Source organism: Culex quinquefasciatus, chromosome 1 (genome assembly GCF_015732765.1).
Source record: "Culex quinquefasciatus strain JHB chromosome 1, VPISU_Cqui_1.0_pri_paternal, whole genome shotgun sequence".
Lineage (NCBI taxonomy): Eukaryota > Metazoa > Arthropoda > Insecta > Diptera > Culicidae > Culex > Culex quinquefasciatus.
The window spans coordinates 87,600,254-87,613,911 of NC_051861.1; the positions used below are offsets into that span (position 1 = coordinate 87,600,254).

Here is a 13,658-nt window from a genome sequence, read left to right on the forward strand (position 1 = left end):
TGATCAAGTTTTACTTAAATAAGAGCAATTTTATGATTTTTTTTGTTTTTTTTTGGAACTTCAATGTCCGTTTTACCCCACTTCCTTTTGACGTAGAGGGCTCATATTTGGCATGAGTTCGTCTCATGTATAGACAAACAAACGCTGAATGTTTCATCCATATCGGAGCACCACGATACGACCTCTAAAACCAACCGAACAAAATCTACAAATACTGCCTCTTAAATAACCCGTTAATTTAGGGGGAGAGATTGGTTCATTTAAATATTTAATTTTTTTAAAATATTGAATTTCAGTCCATTAGATTCGGTTTTGACGAAGTTATTTGAATTATGTTTTTATTTATTCAAGGTCATAGGGTATTCAACCTAAAATTGGAAACCCTAGCAGAGCAGACGAGTAATTTTCACAAGTTTTCAATATTTTAAGCACTATGGCATCCTTTGTACAGAACCATGAAATCTGAAGTCTTTTGAACAATTCTGACTATCAATCAATTAATTTCTTATACGCTGAAAAATAGCCATTTGAAAATAATGTTTTATTGCCTGTTATACGGAGATACTGTGCCCAGAAATTTGACCAATTAAAATTGTTGATTTTTCTTTCTTTCGTTAATTTTAACAAAAACGTACTTGTCACTGCCAATTTTCAGTAAAAATAACCAAAATTCAGTATTAATCAATAACCTGTTTGTTGAAAATGCTAAGGGAAAAAGTTAACAGATTTTCCGAACTCGAATGAACGTGCTCGATTGTTAGCTTTGGTTTCAGGAAAATAAAAAAAATTGTTGGTTAAATATAATTAACAATTGGTTAAATATTTAAAAGACGAACTTGGGGTTGTTTACGTCTTTCATTTGAAGTCAGGATTCGAACGAGAGCGGTCGATTTCTTTAGCTTGTGTTGTTAATTATGAAGTGAGAGGATGTGAAAGGTAAAAATTACACTCTTTAGCTAATGCTGAAGTGGCAAATCAAAGTGTTGCAACTGGGGAGGTGGAATTGGTGAGTAGGTTTGTTGATGATTTCTTTGCAGGTGATAAACTATGAAGAGCAAGAGGACGACCATCGCCATGAGGACCTCTAATGCGAGTGAGTAGAAATGCGTACACAAGACAGCATAAAAATAGAGATAAAAATAAAAATATATAAAAGAAGATAATTATTATCTTGAACAATGCTTGAAAAGGGATCTATCACTGAACGTGACTGCTCGATATTCGATAGAACTTTCTGTCAGCGATCATTTCCCAAAACGATATTTGATCGCTGACACACAACGCCTATCACAACCGTCATTGCTTGGCGACGGTCGATGAACTTAAACACGAAGACGAAACGAACGAAAAATGAGCACCACTCAAGCAGCCACCCGAACGAGACAACGTGCTCTTTCTCTTTCTCTCGTTTTTATCTCTCTCTTCCTAGTGTATGTTGCGTGGTGACAGAAATCATATGATTGCTATCATTGGAGAGATGATCGGAATTTCGGTAGAATGTCAAACGACCGCTCTCTAAGCGATTTTTCTCCTGGAGGGAAATCAATGATTGTGTGAGTGACTCATTCCTTTGTGTGTGAAACGAACGAAAGCAGAATGTAAAAATCAGGTTGTCGTGGTGAAGACGATTGGAGTGCTCTGTCAGCTATCACAAACAAAGTTGAAATTTCGCAAGCCCTGATCTTGAAAGTTTTGTTGCAATACGACTGCTCAATAAACTGGTAAGTTAAACTTGTAATAATTTTTTTCAGGAATCGGAGTACGTTGAATAAATTGAATCAAATGCAGTGAAAGTGTGTTGCCAAGAGTAATAGTTAAATTAAGGCAAGCTTTATTGATATTTCTTCTTTCCTCATTATATTTACATTTATTTACATTCCTTTTTTCAGTTTTTAGCCGAAATTAATAATTTTGTATTAAATTACAAATAAATTTCACATGTCTATTTGCAGCAAAAGGTTCACTTAGGTGAAAATTCTGTAACTAAACCTGAGACCGTTGTAGATGATGATGACTTATCGGATGATTTCACAGTGATGGTAAGTGAATACAACACATAATTTTATACACCATAATTAAAATATAAGCTTAAAACTTGGTGAAATTTTTTCTCGGTTTCTTTTTTTAGGAATTCACGAAAAATTTATAATATGGGTCATTCCATCTCAACTGTGCACGAAAATGTGCAAATTTGAAAATTACCCTCTCCGATCCTGCTCAAATTTGGCAGGGCTGTTGATACTATCAAAACATGCAAGAATCCCGAATTTCATCCAAATCGAACCACCCCCTCCATTTTTGTACCTCCCCAAAAAATCGACTTTTTGGCGATTTTTGACCAAACCTCCTAGTTTCAAATGACGATAACTCAGGAACCACAAATCTTAGAGGGTCGGTCTTAGACTAAATTTTGAAGGAAATTAGACGTAGAATCCATTTCCCTGATCAAAATGTCGATTAATTTATTTATTCTACCTGTATTGCGCAATTGAAAAGTTTAAACGGCCGTATCTCAAAACACCCCAACTTATTTTTTTTATTTGACCTCACCATCGTGTTCCCCGGCCAATTTTACATAAGAATCACTTATCGACAGAAATGAATATGTTTCGTTCCAGAGATATCGAATTTTAAAGTTATGTGTTTTCGAGATTACCTACATCAGCTTCATTCGCCGCATCTGCTAGAAGCACACAGGCGGGCCGATCAATTACTGCTACCTGGTGTTCTGGGAGATGAATAATTTTATTTAAATTTTAAAAAATTTACGCAAATATTTATTCAAATGGCTAATACCTACCTTGATCAATCTATTTTTGTGAAAGGAATATTTATTGGGTTATTTTGAATGCACCGTTTTTTACATGTTGCTAACCGTTTTAGAGTACCTCCGAGGCCATGACTAGGGCCTTTATCATGGGCGGTAGCAAAATAGTGCCATTCAGCAAAAACCCCAAAACCTGCTTTAGTATTATTATTATCATTATTATAGTCTGCTATTGACACTTTACCATAATTTGGCAAATCTGATTTATGGTTTAAAAGATTGATCATATTAAATCAATTTTTATATTGTTAGCCAGCTCCATTTGATTGAAAGATGATTTTGGTCAAAATACATTTAATTTAAAAAAATCTTCATACTTGAGGACAGCAGCCGTGATAGAAGAAAAAAAACACTGTTGTTCGGACGGTGTCGAAATCATCGCAACTAAATTTGGGGAATTAGCCGCTTTGAAGCAGATCAAACTTTGTGATTTGCTTACATTTTTCAATTTTATACTTTCCAGAAATCCTTTTCCTACTCCTTGTGATCGTCCTACGTATCAACAAATTTTATTCATTTGAATTCATATTTTTACTCAATAATGTATCGTGCGCTTATTGTTCAGTGTTACTAACAAGATTAATTGCATTTTCCTGCTCGCTTCGCCGGAATCCAATTCTGCCCTTTACTGTGTGTCGTTATTGCTCTGTCCTGTGGGTTAGCACAGAAATTCATTTCATTAATTTTTTTGAGTAGATATTTCGCGATTATTCGCGATTAAACCTCAGTTTCCTACAGTGTTATACAGTTAATTTTTGCCCAATTTGGTAAAGATTATTTATGATGAAATATTATTTCAAGAAAAACCAGGTAGCAGTTATTGATCGGCCCGCCTGGGTGCTTCTAGCAGATGCGGCGAATGAAGCTGATGTAGGAAATCTCGAAAACACAAAACTTTAAAATTCGATATCTCTGGAACGAAACATATTCATTTCTGTAGATAAGTGATTCTTATGTGAAATTGGCCGGGGAACACGATGGTGAGGTCAAATAAAAAAAATAAGTTGGGGTGTTTTGAGATACGGCCGTTTAAACTTTTCAATTGCGCAATACAGGTAGAATCGAGGGTAGAATAAATAAATTAATTAGGGGGTGGTCCGATTTGGATAAAATTCGGGATTCTTGCATGTTTTGATAGTATCAACAGCCCTGCCAAATTTGAGCAGGATCGGAGAGGGTAATTTTCAAATGCTGTTCCGCTTCAGATGGAATGACCCATATGCTTTTTTATTATTTTTTTAGATTAATGCAACGTAATTTTTTAAACATTAGTCTAACTTTACATGTTTAATAACAACAATGTTTTGTGTTGATGCTTTTTAACAGTAATTTAAAATCTTAATACAAAAAAAAAACTAATTAGTACAAAACGTTAATTTTTTAGGCATAGTAAATGCGAAAATAAAAGCACTCAGCACTAATTTGTGAAGCATTATAACCAAATTTACTGCAAATTCAATAAAAATATTGCTGACTACAGCTAATTATTGACTACATGTACGAATATTTTTCTGTATTCAAGTAAGACATTAGTTAAAATATAGCTAGGAATTCGGCACAGCCTTTATCGTCAGATAATTAAAAAAATATATATCAACTAGTGCGTCCATCCCGGGAATTCCCGGGACAAAAATCCCGGGATTTTTCCTAAACCGGGAATTCCCGAATCCCGGGATTTTCTATAATTTGTCCCGGGAATTCCCGAAATTGAAAAAAAATCATATTTTGGTCTGGAAATTCAGATTTGGTTGTGAAAATAGTAGAACAATAAAATGAATTAAAATTTGTATTCAGCAAATCTCAGCATTAAATTGGCATTTAAGGAAAAAATATTATAATTTGAATTACCAGGTCCGCAAAATGCCTAGTGCTTTACATTTTTTCTCTATTATTTTATTTTTTTGAAAAACTGGATATATTTACGTATATTTTCGATTTTAAATTAAAAAAACAATCTCATATCAAATTATTTATAATCAAACACCGGCATCCAGGGCAAATACGTACAAATGTAACGAATAAATACAGCTATTAAAGCAAAAAATATTTGCATGACGTTTTGGATTACTTCGGTTGAAACAGTAACAGAACAAAACAATTTGTACTTCCAAATGTATTGCTCTAAAATCTCCTGTACCTATTAAGACTGTAGTTCTGATTTTCCCTCGGTTGGCGGTAGTAACTTGAAGCTAATTTGTAAAATATGTTTTATATAAAACAATGAATTCAAAACTTATCTAAAATTTTACATTGACTGGTATCATTTTATTTATTGTCGTTGTTTGTTTTATAGCTGTTTTAGTCATGTCATATAAAATATATATAAAAGAAAAAAAATATGAAAGAATTCCAAAGTTTTTTTGAATAGGTCCTATAAACATATGGAAAACAAAAGCTTATTGGACCTTTTCAAAAAAAAGAATTATGTAATTTGATTCGCAAATAAAAAAAATGATTAATCATACTGGAATTAAAAAAAGTAGTTGATATAAAATCCTAAACACCACAAAGACAAAAAAAAATCTTTTAGGCTATTTTAAAACTGTCGTCTTTGTTTAGATTGAAGTGAGGATTATAACCATTTGATATTATTAAGCTAATTCAATGATTTTAAGCTTGAAAACATAACAAATATAATGAAACATAGATTTTATTACTGATTGAAAAATTTCCCGGGATCCCGGGAATTCCCGGGATTCCAAAAATATTTTTCCCGTTTCCCGGGAAATTCAAAACCCGGGAAAATTGGACGCCCTAATATCAACATTTGTCCTGCCTCGGTGGAGTCGCTGGTAGGCAGTTGGACTAACAATCCAAAGGTCGTCAGTTCGAATCCCGGGGTGGATGGAAGCTATGGTGTAAAAAGAGGTTTGCAATTGCCTCAACAATCAAGCCTTCGGACACCTAGTTTCGAGTAGGAATCTCGCAATCGAGAACGCCAAGGCAATGCTGTAGAGCGAATAATTTGATTTAATATCAACATTTACATAAATTATGTCTAATAATGAAACGTTTTGTTATAAACCACTAATAATTTTCTGCATGCAAAAATATTTCGGTTGATTCAACGAAAACAAATTGTTTAAAAATAGTTGAAAAAATGTCCCAGCCAGTTTTTAACAGAATATTTCACAATATTTCAGCTGAAAACAAAAAAATTTTAGTTAATTTTCTGAAAAAAAAATTCTAGCAGTCGACTGCTAGAATTTAAAATTTTAGAATTTAAATCGAAATATTGATCGCAAATTTTTTTTATGTAAAATCGAAGTACTTTAGTGAAAGTTTTATTTTGATCTATAATTTTGATTCATTGTAAATTCATCCAGTTCCAACAACTTTTTACATACAACAGTTTTAATTATACTCATGATTGAAAAAAATGCATTTTTTTTATTAAAACAAGTATTCGTTGTATGTTTCAGAAAAAAGAAAACTTTTGCTCAAATACACAGTTTTCTTCATAATTGTAGGTCAAATTAGTATGGGAAATGTTTGAATTTTCGTTGTCCTATATTGGGCCCCCTTAATTTTGCTTGAAATTGAGCAGTTCCTGCTCTTTTTAGTAAACTTCCTTATCGCATTTTATTTCAACTTTCTGAAGTGAAGCAGTTGTTTTTTGTCGAACTCAAACACTTATTTTGGAGAAAAGGACAAGTCAACATTTTTTTGAATGATGTTGAACATGCCAAATAAAAGATCTATAGTCAAGTATACGCTTGATTTTATTAAACTTATTTTTTTTTATTTCTAATTTATTTTTTTTAGACGCGAATCCTAAAGTACCGTAAACCGGGGTGACTTTGATAGGATTTCAATTTGTTTTTAGAATATTTTCCAACAAGTAAGGTTTTTCTCAAGTTTATTATTTTTAAAACATGTACTGGGGTAGGCCACAAAAAGTCCATGCACTATTTCGGAAAAAAGTTGTTTCAATAATGTTTAGAAAAATAGTTACGTTAAAAATTCTTAGTTTTAATTCCGGGGTGACTTTGATAGTCATAGTTTTTCTTGTTAAAATCATATTTAAGATGTTCAAACTTTATTTGTACACTAAATGTACCATCACTAAAGTAGCAGATATAGTTTTTAAGAAAAACAATCAATGTTTATATTTAGTTAACTAAGTGTGTAAGCTTTTTAGCAAAATACATATAAATTTTAGGTAAAATTTTTAATAAGTCGGAATTTTGCCTAAAATTTGTTAAAACTAGTTTAGTTTATAAAATTATCGATTTATATTGCATTTTACACTGAATTCAAGGCACGAATTCAACTGAAATTGCCTATAAATTTGGAGATTTTTTTAAATTGTGTTTCAAAAACACATATTATTTATTATTTACAAACTTTTTTAACCTTCTCCTAGTGGAAAATTGTCCAAAGAATCAAAAAATGCATTCTGTTTTCCGATTAAAAAATATGTTCATTGAGAAAATCATGACACTTTGAGAAGTTTAAAATAATGATTTTCATCAACATTTTCTTAACTATAGTTAACTAACTTTTCAAGCTTGTCAAAATTTTATGAAAAGTTCTTCTTGAGGTACTTTGAACACTTCTCTACCACGGTCAGTATGTTTCTAAACCATTCCTTACGTAATTTAATTGTACTCTTCATTTTGCGGAAAAATCGCAAACCTATCAAAGTCACCCCGGCTATCAAAGTCACCCCGGCTATCAAAGTCACCCCGTTTTACGGTACACAGTTCTGGAAAATCTAACATACTCATTAATAAGTTTGACGCTTTACGTTGGATTTTGCTGATTTTCACTTACAGTTCCACACAAATGTGTGTGGACATATAGCTAAATGATTTAGAGTGAGGATAGAAGCTTTAAAGCAATATCCATTAGCTGAGTCCGGCTGATTTAGTCGCTAATGTTCTCCTCTCTTCAAGTTGGATCAAATCGGGAATTCGAGCGACATTCGTTGCATTCCCCAAACTCCGCTGATCAACGGTCCATTCGGTCGAAAATATGTGCTTTTCCGCGGGGATTAACAGAACAAAAAACGCCATAAATAAGGGGCAAAAATTCCTCCCAAAGCAGTGCTCGCCTTCGAATGGTCCCGTTCATATGGTGTGCATGACAAAGTCCGGACGACGACGACAAGAATGGAATTTAATATTTCCCACACCCCTGCTGTTGCTACTGCTGCTGCAGATCCCTGATATTCCTAGTAGCTGGGGTATAGCCTGCAGGTTAAGGAGCAGCGGCAGCTACTCCCGTTCTCGGATGCTGCAAATGCCACTGCCACTTCTTTCGAACTTGGCTTTGTTTCCTTGGTCATCTATTTTGGGGTGACCATCACGTCTCCTCTGGTTCTTCTCTTATCATATCCTGGACCACTTTCCCTTCCTCCTCCTCCTACGACGTGCCAGAATGTCCACTTTGCTGAACCTCCCCATCGTCTCCCTTCCAAAACTCCCTTTTCTCCAAAACACTGGCAACACTGGAGAGGGCGGGGGGAACGGTTCGGGAGCTTCTTCTGGGAGCACTCGTCTTCCCCAAGAAGAACTCCCCCACACTGGTACAAATACACACCCTCACATCACACAAACCCACACACAGCAAAACTCCCTTCGCACACCACACTGTCCTTCAGTGCAGCGCAGTACGGCGGAGTACTTCCTGCTCTCCCGACCCCGACTTCCCGTTTGGGAGCAGAAGCAGGGCAAAAGTATTCCGGAAAAGAGGGCGGCGGGAGGACACCACAACGAGTTGGCCCCCTGAGGTTCTGCACTAATCCGTTACCGCGTTACCGTTGCGCACGAGATCCCGACCGAGACTGGTCCGCGAACGGGCGACCGCGGACGGTTTTGTGATTCCCAGTGAGCGCGCGCTCCCGGAACTCTCGGCCGGAAGTGTGGGAGAGAGAGCACGGTAAGATTGAGAGAGGGAGAAAAGTTTGGGTGAGAAAGTTAGCAAGGAGGATTTTATCCTCGACGAAGGTTTGAGTGCTGGCTGTTAGAGGGGAGGTTTGAACACAGGGACACTTGGCGCACAGGACTAGGGTGGCGTTACGGTTTTCCGGGTTTTATATCCTGAACGGATAATACTGCGAGGGTGTGCGGTGTTCGATTTAGGTTTAATTCCTGGCAACAGAGAACGTTAGTTGCAACATTTTGGGTTTGAGGATTAGGGATTATCTTGGAAAAAGCTTTCATTCTATTATTACACCCTAAACTCGACAGCACTCGGCATCACAAAGTTCTAGATGGCCGAGAGAACTATTCCCTCGAGTTACTTTCCTCAACAAAAGTGAATCTTTTAAAACAAAACAAAAAACAAAAGTGTCACCTTCAAAAAGTGACTCAACTGCCTCAGACACCACAACTTGATGACTCAGTTACGGATAGAATTCAATATAAGACACTTGTTGCAGATTCACTGTTTCATTTAATGAATGAACACATATGTTTTGATTGTTTGAGTTGGTAGTTCTAATGGATCGTTAAAACTCGTTATATTTTTAAACGATTTGCCATAATTGCGGTTATCGTATTGTCAAACTATTAATAATTACTTTATTACTAATAAACGTTTTGTTAATTGAAATGGTGTTTATTGTTATATAAGGCCACTACAAATACATTTGTTAAGCTAATCTAAAGATCTTTTTAGTTGTAAAACAGTTCGGACAATTTAATTGATGAAAATAACAAATATGGCATTTGATCAAAACAGCATTTTTAAGCTAAATTTAATTTATTAGCATACTTGGTGATATTCAATCTACCGATAAATTCATAAAAATATTGTTTTTCTAAAGTGTTGCGTTTCAACCATGTAAGCTTTTAAGTCGCAACGAAGTTTCTGCTTGAACCTAGGAGTGTGAAGGCTTGAATGGGGAGAACATCCAAACCTCTTTTTACTCCAAGAAACCTTCCATCCCAGGCTTCGTACTTACGAGATGCGAGTCCAACCACCGCCAACGATTCCACCGGAGCACACACAACAATAATATAGGGGGACAGGGGGTAATATGTTCCCCCTAAGGGAAAACTGTGATTTCTCAACCATAACAGCATTTCTGTGAAAGAGTTTCGTTAGATGTTCATAAATAACTTTTATTCAATGTCATCCAAGTGAAAAAAGTCTTCAAAAACCTCAAAATTGTTTAAAAATAACAGATTTCTAAAAATATTTTTGGTTCATTTCAAACAACAATGCGGGGCAATATGCACCGCAACATTGGGGCAAAATGCCCTACAACAACGGGGCAAAATGCACCACAACATGGGGAAAATGCACTGGCTAATAGCAGTTTTCACTAGTCACCACTAGATGACACCGCTGTTTTTACAAAGGAGCTTCACAGCGGTGCATTTTGCCCCGACCACGCTTTTTGCAGAAAATTTTATTAAAAATGCATTTTTTGATGTTTTTGGGCTCATCTATCTACACAATAATGAAGATTATGGCAAAAACTATGTACCTCAACACATACAATAACAATAAATGCTTTTTATATTGTCCAAAAATCATAATGAAAGTTAAATGAAAATTAGATGAAAACACAACATTTTAAAGTTTTGCAAATAACTTAAGCTGTTTTTATACCACGATGGTCAAATTTCTCCAGCATGGTTTAGGAGTTTTAAGCCTCCAATTTATATGATTTTTCCCCCGGAAAATTCTGCTAAATACAGAAAAAAGCAGGGGGTGCATTTTGCCCCGGGGGTGCATATTACCCCTTCTCCCCCTAATTTGTGGTATTTTTTACTATTACAGAGGGTCCAAAAAGGCAACTCCAAGCTATGACTCATCTAGAGCAAAATACATTTGGCAAAGTCTAGAATAACATTTGAAACGGGTTAGGTTATAAAATTCGACCCTTTTGAAATAATGGGCTTGAATTTGAAATAGAGATCAGTACATATCACGTATTTTTTAATTTTTACATAAAAAGTCGGAGATATGGGAGCGTTCTTTTATTACGTAACGCAACAATTTTTATTTTTGGACCTCCTCCCCTCCTCGTAACAAAATTTCCAGACAAATTCAAACTATTATAATGGTTGTGAAGGTCTATCGATTATCTTATCAAAGATGCGTTAGATGACACGTCCGTAGGGAGAGAGGGGGTAATATGCACCCCCGGGGCAAAATGCATCCCCTGCTTTTCTCGGTATTTGGAAGAATTTTCCGGGGAAAAATCATAGAAATTGGAAGCTTAACATTGCTAAACCATACTGGAAAAATTTGAGCATCGTAGTATAAAAACAGCTTAAGTTATTTGCAAAACTTAAAAATGTTGTGTTTTTATCTAATTTTCATTGAACTTTCATTATGATTTTTGGACAGTATAACAAGCATTTATTGTTATTGTAAGTGTTGAGGTATATAGTTTTTGCCATAATCTTTACTATTCTGTAGATAGATGAGTCCAAAAACATAAAAAATGCATTTTTAATTATATTTTCTGCAAAAAGCGTGGTCGGGGCAAAATGCACCGCTGTGAAGCTCCTTTGTAAAAACAGCGGTGTCATCTAGTGGTGACTAGTGAAAACTGCTTTTACCCGGTGCATTTTGCCCCATGTTGTGGTGCATTTTACACGGTGTTGTAGTGCATTTTGCCCCAATGTTGCGGTGCATAATGCCCCGCATGGTTGTTTGAAATGAATCAAAAATGTTTTTAAATATTTGATATTTTTGAACAATTTTGAGGTTTTTTAAGACTTTTTACATGGATGACGAAGAATAATAGTTTAGAGCGTCCAATTTCCCGGGGTTACAAAATTCCCGGGAAACGGGAAATTTTCAACAAATTTCCCGGGAAATCCCGAGAATTCCCGGGAAATCTGAAATTCAACGAAAATCATTCTGATCCTGTTTCTGATCAATATTTTGCAACACATTTGTATAGAACAACAACTTTAATGATCAAAATAAGTGTTAGGATCAATTAATTGCTTGACTGCTTGTAAAAAAAATCATCCAGCTTTGAGAAAATATATAAATTTTATAATTTTTTAGGCTGTCTTTAAATCGTACCAAATCGAAAACAAAATCAGAATTTTTTGTTGAGAAGTAGTAGTTTATATTTTTTTAATCAAATTGTTTGAACAGTAAAAATCTATGGCAACATACAATTGCTTTTAAATTTTTCTCAGTGACCATAAATTAAAATGAAAAAAAAAAATCATGCAGAAATATTGTTTAGCATGGCAAATAACTTCTAACAGAATAAGTATTTTCTACATGTGAATAAATAGATAATCATTGAATTTGCCTTAAAAATCTAATATCTGGCGCTTTTTAACTTGAAACACTATTTCATGAACCCACAACTCAAAGTTTTCAAATATATGAAGCGAGTTTTGAAAATATGGTTGCATTTTTTGGGTTGATTCCATATTATACGAATTTGTTTTTTTTTAACGATTTTTCATGGTTTCATTTATGGTATGATTTTTGTTAAGTTAAGTTAAGTGTAGAAGTGGTTGAAATTAATCGATATTTTTTTATATTTAGCCCTGTTACGCCATTGGTAGCTCACGTGCTTCATAAATTTATAACTTCAAGCTGTAATTTCTCAAATACTTTTAAACAAATTCGTCTCACAGAACCCTTTTTGAAAAATTTAATTATGTCAATTCAAATTCAATTCAAAAATAAATATTATCTGAAGTAAACCTTGACATGAAATTTACATACAAACTAATTAGTTCAATATGAACAGTAGATTGCAATGAATAAAATAAATCAAGTTTAATAATAATTATTTTTTGTATAATTTCAATACATTGGTGCAGAAAGGTAGGAAAATATATACCTCCGCTTGCATTTCGGGAATTCCCGGGAAATTTACAAATTTCCCGGGAAACGGGAAATATTTTTTTCCGGGAATTCCCGGGATTTCCCGGGAATTTTTTTCCCGGGACGGGAAATTGGACGCTCTATAATAGTTGTTTTAGAACATCGAACAAAATTCTTCCACAGTAATGCTGTAATGGTTGAACAATCACAGTTTTCCCTTAGGGGGTGCATATTACCCCCTCTCCCCCTACATAGTTTGCATAAAGCAGGGGTGTGTTTGATGGGCTTGAGCTAGGTAGATGCGCATTTGGCTAAGGGCGCCTGCAGTGCATAAATGATTTTTAGGGCGCTGACAGTCACTAACTGATTTGTGGGGCGCTTATAGTGAAAACGTATTTTTAAACATTAAAACATAACAAAATCTTCAGGTACCTACACTGACACAAGGTTCTTAATCATTACACAAAGTGTGGATTTGTGTAGCTGAAATATTATTATGATTTTCATGCTAAGTTTCGTTACTTATGACCCAGACGTTGGAACGATTATACAGTTAATTCATTTTACAATAATAAATATTATAAAATTTGAACTTTAACTTTGAAATGCAAGGTATTAAAAAAAATCTTTTTTCTATTATTTCAATGAAACTGATATAAATCTATTTTTTATCTTACCTAATCAGTCAATGATAACGTTTTGGTTTGTTAAGTATACAAACCATACAAGATGCTTTAATCCGATTTTAAAAATTCGCTTACGTTTCGCGGATATCGCAATACACACTTTGTCGCCGTAGTGCTAACTTGTCGTACGTGCATTTTGGGTCCAATTGAGTTAAGAATGCCATTTTGTGCAACTCACAATGCATCACCTTTTGATCTTGACAGATCCCCAAAATTCGGTTTCAATCCTTAGATATTCAACGAAATCCGAAAAACTCCGTGCATTTTTGTCACTTTACATATGAAAGTAATTTCAATCTAGTCGTGCTATCTTGTCATTCCCTGAAAATTGATGTAAGTGCGACAACTGGCCAAAGGGATTTCAGGTCAGATCACGTTTGACG

General features: G+C 34.7%; 1 protein-coding gene across 8 annotated transcripts in view; it reads right to left on the reverse strand.

The window, feature by feature from the left end:
- Positions 1–8,616, reverse strand: part of LOC6050925 (guanylate cyclase soluble subunit beta-1) — a 151,141-nt gene extending 142,525 nt beyond the window's left edge. For 4 of the 8 annotated variants that reach the window (XM_038251576.1, XM_038251616.1, XM_038251568.1 and 1 more), the window contains exon 1: positions 8,372–8,616. The gene's annotated coding sequence lies outside the window, so the exon portion shown is untranslated. The remainder of the gene's footprint in view (positions 1–8,371) is intronic. The other 4 variants (XM_038251602.1, XM_038251593.1, XM_038251596.1 and 1 more) reach the window with 3 other exon arrangements.
- Between the last annotated feature and the right edge of the window lie 5,042 nt (positions 8,617–13,658).